At 51.1% G+C, this 14,003-nt stretch overlaps 1 protein-coding gene across 2 annotated transcripts in view; it reads right to left on the bottom strand.

Annotated features, from left to right (window-relative positions):
* Window positions 1-14,003, bottom strand: part of LOC104680321 (signal transducer and activator of transcription 5B) — a 90,776-nt gene that overhangs the window by 75,206 nt on the left and 1,567 nt on the right. The window contains exon 1 of one of the 2 annotated variants that reach the window (XM_030924132.1): window positions 3,449-3,654. The exons of the other annotated variant lie outside the window; for it this stretch is intronic. The gene's annotated coding sequence lies outside the window, so the exon portion shown is untranslated. Of the gene's footprint in view, window positions 1-3,448; window positions 3,655-14,003 lie in introns of those variants that run through there. 2 annotated transcript variants of the gene reach the window in all.

The following is a 14,003-nucleotide window of genomic DNA, read 5'->3' as shown; positions in this document are numbered from 1 at the left end:
TACCTTCCAAGGAAGTGAAGGGTGTGACCCAAACTAACAAAAGTAATAAAATGTCATTTCAACTCTGAAACCATCAAAAGTGGGGGTCTCATTCAACCAACTAAAAATCTAACACCTGTAAATTACTCTTCTCTTTTGATTAGTAAAAACGGCATAGATTTAGACGTGCAAAATCTTCTCCAAATTGACATAGGCTTTTCGGTAGCAGAGGATCATCATTAATAAAACACCCAATGTCAAGATTTTACTTCAAATAAGGCCACTATAATTAAGAGTGAATACAGTTTTATAAAAATGGCTATCACTCTGATGCTTACAGCTTAAATTTAAGTACAAAAACTGTCTGATCAATGGAAACTAGATTGTTAAGTTTGACTTTCTTATTCCCAGAAACAAGCATAAAACTGTTGTTTTTCCAACATTGCAGGGGAAAAAAACCACTTCTGATTTTAGAAGAGTTCTATTCACAAAGCTCAGAATTAAAAACATTTTCGTCCTTTAAATACCACACGTTTGAGGACAGCAATAGTGTGGCGCTAACTTTGAAGCATTATTTTTATTAAGTTGCACAGTTAAAGTATTTTGATACTTTGATACGTTATAGTATCAAAATAAAAGGATATTCTTCTGAAGAGTCCAGTAACCTGGAATTGCCAGATAGCTTTTTAAAAGAATAAGTTTCAAATTATCAGAAAAATCATACAAACTAGGGTTATTTTGCTTCCTTTTGTAGGAATAATGCAGTAATCTACACTCTTAATAGAAAGGGAAAAAATGTGTCACAGATAGAATGTCCAGAAATCTGTGAATAACTTTATGAGATACAGACATGTTTGTAGGGCACGAAAATAGTTAGTCTTCCTTCGATTCCACCTGTAACCTGCATCTAATCTTGAGCATGTTATTTACCTATCTATAACGTCTTCCTTTTACAATAAGACTACTGTGTCACCTACCTACATAACAACAAGCCAAATAAACCACAACAAATGGATTCATAATATATAAGCCTAACAAAAATAGACAATTTGAATACTAACAATACTATGATGTGAAAAAACTCGACTTAAGTATCAAAAAGTAATAAGCGGCAACTTTAGTCTTGATGTGGCTTTTACGTATGTAAATGACACAAAAACAATCAAGAGAGGAAGAAAATGGAGATGAGATGAAAAGTCAGAGCAGGATAGGAAGTGTTGACCAAAATATTTATGTTGTAACACTCCAAACGATGATAGCACATTTTTCTCCTACTATCATACATACTAGGAAGTACACACCTTAAATTTCTTAACACAATCCATATTAACAACCTGTGGGCAAAAAAATGCAAGCACTGAAAACGTGAGAACTGATGAGAAGGTGGGATAGTTTATTTAGTTGGGTATACAGCAAAGATTTTGTGCAGAGTTTAGCTTCAAGTTATGCAATAACCAAACTGCTGGTGATAGAAATCAACTTTTTTTTTTTTTTTTTTCTGATGGTTTGCTCTACAACAACAACAAAAAAATCTCCATTCCTTCCCTGTGTCTCAATCTGGAGCTTGAAATTTCATCTTCCAGAGGCTACAGTAGCAAACAAGTCATCTCCTAGATAACACACTTACCTTACCCAAGGCGTGGTGTTGTTTGAATTAAACGTAACAGATAACACAAATTGTCACATAGGAGGTTTTTCTTTAAATCCGCAGCCCCTTCTCTCATTTAGCCCTGTCCATTCCAGCAATGATCTTCCATGAGATGGAAACTGGTACCCAAATGAATAAACAAAACAACCCGAAGCCTTAAAATAAAATCAATCAATAAGATTCTCCTCATTTGAAATGATCAGAACCACTCCAATATTTACAGTGTTACAAAATGAAATTTTAAAACAAGAAAGGCACACTCAATAAAATACATCCTCACCTAGGAACTGACAGGCAATGAACATAACGCAATATAACATAAGCAAATGGACAATAACAGAATGTTGGGGAGAGAGGCACAGTTCTATTATCTTAATTGAACGATAACAAAATTATCTGAAATAATGTAGACCCAACAGCTGAAAGCTTATTATGGCCCAGGCGGCTATCCAACAGCTCTGGAAACCTAAGATCCAAGCTGACCATAAACACCACTTGAAGACTGAAAAAAATGACATAAGCCCAAGCATGATATTCGGTGTCACGCTGGCCCTTTCAAAGGGCATTCCCTGAGGACACTGCAGAGAGAATGTATGGAATTGTATCTAGGCAAAGATCTATGTACTGCATGGTGCTTTGGGAAGAGCACGAATCTCAGTCCTTGAAGTTTCAATCCCTGGATACTCAACAAACAGCCATGTCACCCGAGCAGGTCACTTACTCCACCTATCTGGGCCTCAGTTTCCTCATTTGTACAATACAAGAATGTGGCATCATCGCTGGGTTCCTTTCCAGCTCTAACATTCTTTGACCCACTTTTGGCACCATTTATTTGATACAAGCTATGGCGGGATCACAGGGACCAAAAAGAAAAGAACTGACTCTGGCTCTTTGGGAAAGAGAGAATGGGTATCTCTTTTAGCCTTTAAAATTCTTGTTGTTTTCATTAATCCCGTCCTCCTAAAAGCTGGCACTTGTTTTTCTTCTTTGCCTTTTCCATCACTGCTGGCTACAAGTGTTTGCAACCACCTCTTGCTCCGTGTGAGTTCTTTCCTCTTTGATCACCCCGACCATCTTGCCAGATTCCTTTAGCCTCAGACCAGCTTTTGTGATACAACAACTCCCCTTCCGACTCTCCATATCTATCCCCGACACCAGGAGCACTTTTAACCCTTTATCCCTGACTAGAAAGAAAAAGCACACTGTATCCCACGGCCACACGAACGAGCCCAGGCCTGGCGGGTCCTGATGTGGGATCCCGCCCCCCAGAGTCTTATCGAAACGTTCGTATTTGTTGTCTTGACTCCTTATAAGGCCCTGTTTCTTGAAGCTTTGCTAATACCCTCCACCGCACCAGGCACCCCAGCAGGCTCATCCCATCCCCGGAGTCCCGGGCACCTCTTTTGAAAAAAAGAAGTTAAAGCAAGGAAGACGGCTGGGGCTATTCGGAATTGCAACGTGAAAGTGTGAGGCGGCTGACAGCAGCCCCCTGAGCTCCTACGAGGTCGGCGCGGGGTCCCCACACACCCACTCGGACACACGCGCACGCAGCCTTTAAAGCGCACGCCCCCCAAGGCGCCGCGGCGTTCGCACGTCCCCCTCGCGCGCCCCGCATTGCCCCCAGCCTCCCCGGCAGCCAGCCCGGACCCCCTCTCCCCGCGCGCGCCCCTCGCCCAGCGCGCAGCCACCGCGGCCCGGGAGCGATGGCGGCGGCGCGGCCCTGACGGGCGGCTGAGCGGCTGGAGAGCGGGCCCCGCCCGGGCTGGCTCCCCGGCCTGGCTCCCCCGGCCCCGGGCCCCGGGCTCGCCCCGCAGCGCCTACCTCGCTCGGCCCCTCGGGCGCCCGCGGTTGCTCCGGCCCCGCTGTCTGGCTTGCCCGCCCGCCCGCTCCCTCCCTCGGCCGGGCCGCCGCGCGGAGTCGCCTGCGCTGGGTCCCCGCCCGGGGTGACGGCTCCGGCCGCCGACTCTCCTCCCGCCGGGGCCCGCGGGGGCGCGCGCGCCGCTCACGCGCGGAGGCCCGGGTACGCGCGCCGCTGGCAGCCCGGAGCGCGCCCCGCTTCCTGGTTCCGCCCGGCGCGCGCTCGCCAGCCCTCGGTCCCTCTCAGTGTCTCGCACCCCCTCCGCGGCCGCTCCTGAGGGACCCGGACCCCCTCGGCGCATCCGAGGTGGCGGCGCTCTCGGCGGGGCGGTGCCGGCGCCGCGCGCACCCCCTTTCTGCGACGGTGGGGTGTCTTCCCGGCTCGGCTCCCTAGCCGACCCCGCACCGCAAGCACATGCTGCTTTGTTTGGGTTGAGTCGACCACCACTGGCAGGGCTAGGGCGCACTGTCGTGGTCGTGTTGATTGGCCCCCTCCGCGGCCCGCCCACCTCCCTCCCTGGGAGCCCAGGCCCGCGTTCCGGGTCCTCTCCCTCCCAGGCCGAGGTCAGAAGTCCACAGCGGCCCCGATCAATAATTATCCTGGGTTTGCCCCCGGGAGGGCGTCTCAGCCAGGGCTCCTGCCGCCTGCATGGGCACGGCAGGAGTTCACATTCACCCAGGCCGAATGCACCTGTCTGTGTTCCAGGGTGAACCTACAGGGTACGGGGCTCCTGGGGCCGGTTCCCTTCCTGGCTAAATCTGGCTGGCTCCCACCAGTCAGAGCTGCGGGAGGGACTGCTCTCTCCAGAGAAGAAAGAATAAACAGGGTCACCTGTAGGATCCAGGGAAAGGGGGTCCCCCAGATCCTTTCCACGTGATGGGGAGGGGGTTGCGGTGTGTGGGAAGCCAGCCTGAGTCACCCACTCTCCTCCCCTCTGCTTCATCTCGCTCCCGGAGCTGGCCAGCGGTTTCCCTGGCAACCCTCCAAGGACTAGCACTAAAGCAAGACATAGGAAAGCTCCAGAAGCCCAGCTGCACGGGCCAAAAGAGAGAGAAGGACCCCTCCTGGCCCCACTCAGACGCACACAGCTCCCCTGTGTGTATGCAAAATGTTCATGTCCAGAGATGGCCCAGAGCTGCAAGTTCTCCCATAGTCCTCCCTGGGCAGCTCTTTCCAGCAGCTTTTTCTTCACCTCCAGAATGACACCAGCCACAAAGGTCTCCAGCTGGTCAAAAAACCCTTGTCCCCTACCCAGGCCACTGCTCCAGTCCCACACTCTGGGCCAACACCTGGCACAGTGCTTTGCACAGAGTAGGTTCAGGGAGCTTGGAGGCAGGAGAAGGAAGCAGGAAGCAGGATGGATGGGCCAACCAACCCGGAGCTCTCTGGCAACCTCCCTGACAGACACTGCCCATGCATGATGTTTTGACACTCAGGCGCTCCATGTTCTCCGTATTTCTCTTTTCTTTTCTTTCTTTTTTTGAGACGGAGTCGCTCTCTGTTGCCCAAGGCTGGAGTGCAATGTTGAGGTCTCAGCTCACAGCAACCTCCACCTCCCAAGTTCAAGTGATTCTCCTGCCTCAGCCTCCTGAGTAGCTGGGATTACAGGCGCATGCCACCACATCCAGCTAATTTTTGTATTTTTTTAGGGGTTTCACCATGTTGGCCAGGCTGGTCTTGAACTCCTGACCTTGTGATCTGCCTGCCTCAGCTTCCCAAAGTGCTGGGATTACAGGTGTCAGCCACCGCACCTGGCGCATGTTTCTCTTTCTTGTGAGCTTTCATGCCTGCACCATGCTGTTCCCTCTGCCTGGAATGTCCTGCCTTCTTGATGCCTGCAATTCCATGACATTTGCTTCAGGCAGCATGACCTCCCTCCTTGTTTCCCACTGTGTTGTTCATGCCTCTATTACAGTGCTTCTTATGTTGAAGGACAATTTCATGTTTTCATGTTTCTGTCTCTATCCCCAAGGGCTGACACAGTATCTTATTCACTTTTTTTTTTTTTTTTTTTTTTTTTTGAGACGGAGTCTTGCTCTGTGGCCCGGGCTGGAGTGCAGTGGCCGGATCTCAGCTCACTGCAAGCTCCGCCTCCCGGGTTTACGCCATTCTCCTGCCTCAGCCTCCCGAGTAGCTGGGACTACAGGCGCCCGCCACCTCGCCCGGCTAGTTTTTTTGTATTTTTTAGTAGAGACGGGGTTTCACCGTGTTAGCCAGGATGGTTTCGATCTCCTGACCTCGTGATCCGCCCGTCTCGGCCTCCCAAAGTGCTGGGATTACAGGCTTGAGCCACCGCGCCCGGCTCTTATTCACTTTTAAATCCCCCTACTCATGTTCAAGCCCAGAACAGACACTCAATAAATATTTTTGGTACAAATCCTATGCTCTAGGAATGGAAATGGAGGCTACAAGGACTATGCAGTCATTAAGAGTACAGGGTCTAGCCCAGTGTGGTGACACATACCTGTGGTCCCAGCTACTGAGGAGGCTAAGGTGGGAGGATCACTTGAGCCCGGGAGGTCAAGGGTGTGATTATTGTTATTTATTTTTTTGGAGACAGAGTCTCACAAAAAAAGGTCTCAGTGTGGTGGCACAATCACAGCTCACCGCAACCTCCTGGACTCAAGCAATCCTCCTGCCTCAGCCTCATGAGTAGCTGGGACCACAGAAGTGCACCACTACGCCCAGATAATTTTTTTAAATTATTGTAGGCTGGGCACGGTGGCTCACGCCTATAGTCCCAGCACTTTGGGAGCCCAAGGTCAGGTGTTCGAGACCAGCCTGGCCAATATGGCGAAACCCTGTCTCTACTAAAAATACAAAAATTAGCTGGACGTGGTGGCATGCGCCTGTAGTTCCAGCTACTCGGGAGGCTGAGGCAGGAGAACTTCTTGAACCTGGGAGGCGGAGGTTGCAGTGAGCCAAGATTGCGCAACTGCATTCCAGCCTGGGGCGACAGAGTGAGACTCCATCTCAAAAAAAAAAAAAAAAAATGATTTGTAAAGACACGGTCTCACTATATTGCCTGGGCTGTTCCAGAACTCATGGCTCAAACAGCGCTCCCCCCTCAGCCTCCCAAAGTGCTGGAATTACATTTGTGAGCCACTGTGCCCAGCCTGAAGCTGTAATGAGCCATGATTGTGCCACTGCTCTCCAACCAGGGCAACAGACAGAGTGAGACCTGTCTCAAAAAAAAAAAAAAAAAAAAAGTACAGGTTCTCAAACCAGACTCTGTCAATTCCTTGAGCCAGGTAATCTTGAGTGTGTTTTCCTCTATCTTCTTGTTTGTAATGTGGTGATAGAGATAGTACCTACCTCATCAGGTTGCGAGAAATAAGTGTGTACTACACGTAAGGTGCTTCCCTGTAAAGTACTATATTAACTATTACTGTGGTGTTTAGTAGCAGCTAAGATGAATACTCCTCTTCCCAAGACCCACCAAGGTCTAGGACTCAAGCCAGCTGGTTTGTTTAAATGTCCTGAAGGGGGCCAGGCGCGGTGGTTCACACCTGTAATCCCAGCACTGTAGGAGGCCGAGGAGGGTGGATCACCTGAGATCGGGAGTTCGAGACCAACCAACATGGAGAAACCCTGTCTCTACTAAAAATACAAAATTAGCTGGACATGGTGGCGCCATTACAGGATTACATGCCTGTAATCCCAGCTACTTGGGAGGCTGACCCTGGGTGACCACTGGCCACACATTTGCTAAGAAAGGGCACTGTGGGAACATCCCTTTTTCCCTATGGGGATGAATCCTTCCATAGGGGGATAGGTCAGTACAGGACCCTGGAGCCATGTGAATATGATATAGGACACTCAACAGATAAGAAAGTGGGGCCACCAGATCTCCAAGGCCTCAGAATGGTGTGGCCTCGGTTTGGAATGGGTTCTGCAGTTTTGGAGGGCTCTGTCAGTGCCCCTGCTGACTGAGGCAGGAGAATCACTTGAACCTGGGAGACGGAGGTTGTGGTGAGCCAAGATTGCACCATTGCACTCCAGCCTGGGCAATAAGAGCGAAACTCCATCTCAGAAAAAAAAAAAAAAAAAAATGTCCTGAAGGGTGGGTGGGAATGCCTCTTGATTCTTCCATCTCTAGGCACATCTCTGACTGATGGTCACCAGGCACCAAGCTAGACCTGGCTGAGCTAGACCTGGCTGGGTGTGTGCACAGATGCCAAGGACAGAATGTTCTGGGTGACTACCTCCGCAAAACAGAATGTTGTCATCCTAGGATGGGAAGGCCTGACACCTGCTTCTCTGCTTGACAGTTCTGATGGGGTGAGACCCTCTTCTTCTAGGCCTCAGGAACATATTCCCTTAAGTTGAGGGGACACCAGACTTAAGACATGACAGAAAGAAAGAAATTGAACAGGAAGCTAGGATCCTGAAAGACCCCACAGTCCAACCCAGAGGGAATGACCCAAGGAGGTACCTGGAGATGCAGCAATGTCCACTGGAGGGCCTCATCCCTTAGTGCACTGGCCTGAGCCAGGAGAGAGGCTTAGGGGAAGAGCCTGGGGGTCTAGTCCACAGCTCTTGTCCATGCTTGCCCCTGCTCCCATCCAGGACTGCCCGCAGCCTCCTCCCCTCTCTCTCTCATGGATGAACACATGGCTCTCGGAGCAGGCAGCTCCCCTACTTCACATCCTCCCTCACTCTTGCCTCAGAGATCATGAGGTCATTTTCTGGGAACATCATTGAAGCCACAACCATGATCCCCTGTGGCCAGAAACCAGAGACCTTCGTTATTGTGGCTTCCCTCCTGCATCCCAGGAGTCAGGCTGACCCTGGGCGACCACTGGCCACACATTTGCTAAGAAAGGGCACCGTGGGAACATCCCTTTTTCCCTATGGGGATGAATCCTTCCATAGGGGGATAGGTCAGTACAGGACCCTGGAGCCATGTGAATATGATATAGGACACTCAACAGATAAGAAAGTGGGACCACCAGATCTCCAAGGCCTCAGAATGGCGTGGCCTCGGTTTGGAATAGGTTCTGCAGTTTTGGAGGGCTCTGTCAGTGCCCCTGCTTACTTCTGCCAGAGAATTGGTGGTGAAAAGTTAGATCTGGTTCTAAATCCCAGCTCTGCTAACTTACTAGCTGTGTAACTTTGGTCTAGGTACTTAATGTCTCTGAAGACCTCAGTTTCCCATCATGTGTAAGTCATAGTGCAGAGGTGAAGTGTAATGTATGTTTTACATGCACATTTAAATGCACAAAAGACCCTAGCAACTGTTGTTGCCCCTCCAGAAAGGCCATGGGGGACAGGAAAGGGCAGAGACTAACTTTTCACCACATACCCTTTTGAATCTTTTGTTACAAAATACATACCCCATGTGCAGATGCTCCCTATTAAAACATTAGTAAAATGGACAGTTTTTTTTTAAAGGAAAAAGGAGAGTATTTGTGAAGGCAACTAAGCACTGTGCCTGGCACTTGATAAAAAAGCATTTTCTGTCTTTCTTTCCCTCAGCCCAATCCCAGCCAGCGTGCTGGGCCAGGAGAGAGCTGGTGCTTTGTCACATGGAGGGGAGGGGAGAGCGCAGGAGCGATGGATGTGCAGAGGCATGGAGGACTCGCCACCTGGAGAGTCTCACACACCCGCTCTCAGTCTTGCTCCTGTGTGCCTCACCGATCTGGGCTCCCTTCCAGTCAGAGCTAAAGGCTAAAGGGTTGGCTCTCTGGAAAGGCCAAGGATCCCTGACCCCGCCTCTTGGGACAGGGTCACTGGGCCCTCTCCACCCAGAGTCCTGGGAAGATGCAGCATTTTCCAGGGAGGGTGGGGCAGACACAGAGGAGGGAGCAGAGTGCCACTGCAGCCAGTATCTTGCTGGCTTGCTGGGCAGGTTAAGAACTCAAAATTCAGCCCAGCACCAGGCAACGATGAGGCTGTTGTCGCCACTGCGGGTGGAAGAGCAGGTCAGTGGGACCAGAGCAGGCAGAGGCCAGGGCAGCAGGGGGAGAGCCTTCTGGGAACCATGGTGGGGGCGGTCAGTGAACAGGGGGCTGCCCTGAACTGCCAGAGCTCTGGAAGTTCTGTGCTGTTTTAGGGGCCTTCATGAATCCAACAAATATTTATGAAGCCTCTGTTGTGGACAAGCAGTGGGACATAGCCCTTTAGGCAGTGTGTTATACAGATGGGATTGAAGGGCAGAGGAGAAAACACCCAGCTCTACTGGCCAAGGCCTCTGAGCACCTACAATGCACCAGGCACTGACTCTTTTTTTTTTTAGACAGAGTCTCACTCTGTCACCCAGGCTGGAGTGCAGTGGTGCGATCTCAGTTCACTGCCACCTCCGCCTCCCAGGTTCAAGTGATTCTTGTGCCTCAGCCTCCCAAGTAGCTGGGATTACAGGCATCTGCCATCACACCTGGCTAATTTTTTTATTTTTAGTAGATAACAAGGTTTCACCATGCAGAGTCTGTGCCAGGTTGGTCAGGCTGGCCTCAAATTCCTGACCTCAGGTGATCCACTTGCCTCAGCCTCCCAAAGTGCTAAGATTACAGGCATGTGCCACTGCGCCCGGCCTGTGACTGGGTCTTAACAGAAATCCCGGCAGTGGATCTTGCTATTTCTTTACAAGTGAGGACGCTTAGATCCAAGAGGCAGACTCACTCATTCAAGATCCTACAGCAGAGCCAGGATCTGCACCAGGACCTTATGACTCCAAAGCCTTTGTGTTTTCCTCTAGGCCACACTAACCCTAGGAAAGATGAGGCCAATTTTACCAGGTGGCCAAGGGAGGAATGACATTCCAGGTAGATGGAATGAAAGGGGCTAGTGCTTGGAGTTGAGAGGCCAGTGTAAGGGGAACGGCCTGGCCGAAGCACTTTTTTAAGGCTTGGAGCAAGGAAGATGTAGGTAGATCTGAGACTAAAGAAACGAAGAAACAATGAGAAACAGATTGTACAGAAAGGAATCCCCTCCAGTCATAACAAAGGAAAGTGGCAGTGTACTGGGAGGTGTCGTGGAAGATGCTCAGCCCGCTCGCACACAACCCTCAGAGGGCTTGAGATCAGGTACTGGGCTGGCCGAGGCACAAAAGATTTCTTGTTCGGCTGTAAGGAGGAGAAACTAGCTCAGCGGGAAGAGAGGCCTGATAGTCATCATGGATGAGGATGAAAAGCCAGGTTTGACCCAGGGCCGCCCAGGACACTGCCAATTCCACTCAGTTGCCTGGCTCTGTGTGCCCTCTCTCCTCTCTCCAGGATCCTGGGCCTGGCCTTGCGATGAGGGGGCTGCAAAGGGTGGGCTCCTCCTGCCCACCTGACTGGCTGGGAAATGTGAACCTGGCACAGACTCTGCATCCTCTTCTCTTTGTCCAGAAAGAAACCGGCCTACAAGCCTCTCCCCCAGGCAGGCAGGCTGGGCAGCTGGGCAGAGGAGGCAGGACTCCCCTCCTACCCACCCTGTCCAGCCCCACACCCTTCCCCTCACGCTATTCCCAGAAACAGAGGACAGTCACTATGCCTCAGGCAGGATGGCCTGTGTTCTCTTGGTGACTTCTCTGTAAGGCGACTTCCCTGAAGAGTGGTGGATAGGGGACAGCTGCAGGAACGGGCTTCACCCGAGCTTCAGCAGCTCCTTCCCTTCCCCCAAATGTGCACAGAATTCCTCACCCTGTTCATATAAACACACACCCTCCCTAGGTCCTGCTCTGTCTTCATGGACAAGAACGGGGGTGGCATTTCTACAGGGAGGTCCCAGGGCCTGGCCTCAGAGGTGGGGTGTACTCTGAGCATGGGCCCATGGCCCCACTTCTAGAAGCCTTCTCCGGAGGGGGCTGGAGTGCAGGTAGACTGTCCAAGCAGAGGCAAGGTGGGGGTGAAGCAGGATGTTTAAGTGCTCCAGGGCTTCTCCCCTCTGCCGCAGGGCAAAGAGATACTTCCTAGAAAGCCTCCAGCTTTCTCGGGAAGGCCCTTCACCCCTACCCCACCTCCCCTCTGGCTCCCATGTAACAGGAACGAACTCTCCTTGAAGAAGGGACTTGGAGCACAGGAAACAAAGGCATCTCTGTACCACCTCCCTCCACCCCTAAGGAAGGTCAGGTCAAGGTGACCTCAGTCTGTTCTCCCCAGGGTAGGGGCATGGGCAGACCTGATTGCCAAGGGCAAGGCAGAAAGGGGACCTGGGATAATTCTTTTTTTTTTTTTTTTGAGATGGAGTTTCACTCTTGTTGCCCAGGCTGGAGTGCAATGGCGCAATCTCAGCTAACTGCAACCTCCACCTTCCTGGTTCGAGCGATTCTCTTGCCTCAGCCTCCCAAGTAGCTGGGATTATAGGCATGCGCCACCACGCCCAGCTGATTTTTGGAATTTTAGTACAGACGGGGTTTCACCATATTGGCCAGGCTGGTCTTGAACTCCTGACCTCAGGTGATGCACCCGCCTCGGCCTCCCAAAGCGCTGGGACTACAGGCGTGAGCCACCGCGCCTGGCCCTTTGGGATAATTCTCTTAATCCATAAACTCAAACCCACCTTCGTGTAAGTGTGCACAGAGCACACTGTCGCACTCAATAGAGCAGGGGTGTAGGCTGGGTGAGAATGGAGGTGCTACGCTCCGCACCACAGAACAGTGGTGGGCTAGCCCAGCCCAAGGAGGCCTCTTCACTCTCCCGGTGTGTGCCGGGCTTGGGGAACCCTAGAAAGGTTATACTGAGACCCTGCTCACAAGGCCCAGCAACTTGGATCCTGGTGCCATATGTGCACTTACTGGCCAAACAGCTTTGGGCAGGTTTCTTTCATGGACTAATCAAAGGGTGTGATTCTGGCTCTGACTGCCTTCAAGGTTATTGAAAGGATCCATTGAGTTGAAGAGCACAACCATGTTTGTACAAATGCGCCTCCATGTAGTTCAGGATACGAATATAGTGTGCCAACTGCAGCCTAGGCTGCAGGCTATTATTATTCCTAATAAAATATAGGAGGTCTTCTTTTGGAGAATATATTTCTTTTTTTTTTTCTTTTTTTTGAGACGGAGTCTCACTCTGTTGCCCAGGCTGGAGTGCAGGGGCGCAATCTCGGCTCACTGCAACCTCCGCCTCCCGGGTTCAAGAGATTCTTGTGCCTCAGCCTCCCAAGTAGCTGGGATTACAGGTGCGTGACACCACGCTCAGCTAATTGTTTTGTATCTTTAGTAGAGATGAGGTTTCACCATGTTGGTCAGACTGGTCTCAAAGTCCTGGCCTCAAGTGATCCTCCCACCTTGGCCTCCCAAAGTGCTGGGATTACAGGAGTGAGCCACTGCACCCAGCCTGGGGAATATATTTCCGTAAGATTTCTAAAATCTTTCCTCACTCCCCATCTAATGCTGTGACTTGGATTTGGGGGTGACGAGCAATTAGGGGCAAGTAGGCCAGCCTCAGACCCCAGCTCAGTAAGACCCTCGACAGTTTCTGATCTTCCTGAACCCCCATCCCGTGGCCTCAGTTTTCTCCTCCACAGCCTGGTTCCCCAGAACCACCAGGGTACTTTGTGGTGGGAAATCGCAGAGGCCAAACCAGGGGACTGAAAGCGAAAAGAAACCCCAGGCCGGGCGCGGTGGCTCAAGCCTGTAATCCCAGCACTTTGGGAGGCCGGGACGGACGGATCACGAGGTCAGGAGATCGAGACCATCCTGGCTAACACGGTGAAACCCCGTCTCTACTAAAAAAAAATACAAAAAACTAGCTGGGCAAGGTGGTGGGCGCCTGTAGTCCCAGCTACTCAGGAGGCTGAGGCAGGAGAATGGCGTAAACCCGGGAGGCAGAGCTTGCAAGCTTGCAGTGAGCCGAGATCCGACCACTGCGCTCCAGCCTGGGTGACAGAGCGAGACTCCGTCTCAAAAAAAAAAAAGAAACCCCAAATTTGACATTTTCAGGTAGTTGTGTTATCTCGAGCCACAACGACAGTCACCTCTTCCCCTAACCCAACTCTGACACCCTTCCCTCTACTCCCTTAGGTGCCCTTTGCCCATCCTGGGAAAGTTCCACAGCTCCTCCTCCTCCCCACTGCATCTCAAAGGGAGAACAGGCACAAAGAAATGGAGAGAAACCTAGACAGAATCAGAGAACCAGATGGAGACCTAATGAGACAGGGAGAGACACAGAGAGAATAAAAGCCAGAGGAGGGGCTGGGCGCAGTAGCTGATGTCTGTAATCCCAGCACTTTGGGAGGCCGAGGCGGGCGGGTCGCCTGAGGTTGTGAGTTCAAGACCAGCCTGACCAACATGGAGATACCCTGCCTCTACTAAAAATACAAAATTAAAAATACAAAATTAGCCAGGAGTGGTGGCATATGCCTGTAATCCCAGCTACTTGGGAGGCTGAGGCAGGAGAATCGCTTGAACCTGGGAGGCTGAGGTTGCTGTGAGCCGAGATCGAGCCATTGCACTCCAGCCTGGGCAACAAGAGAGAAACTCCATCTCAAAAAAAAAAAAAAAAAAAAAAAAAAAGCCAGAAGGGGAAATATGCAATGAAAGACACAGATATTCGGGGCCTTACAGTCAGAGACCAAATGAGGAGACTGTCAACC

The sequence above is a fragment of the Rhinopithecus roxellana genome, chromosome 19 (assembly GCF_007565055.1).
Source record: "Rhinopithecus roxellana isolate Shanxi Qingling chromosome 19, ASM756505v1, whole genome shotgun sequence".
NCBI lineage: Eukaryota > Metazoa > Chordata > Mammalia > Primates > Cercopithecidae > Rhinopithecus > Rhinopithecus roxellana.
This window is presented reverse-complemented; position numbering and strand designations above follow the sequence as displayed.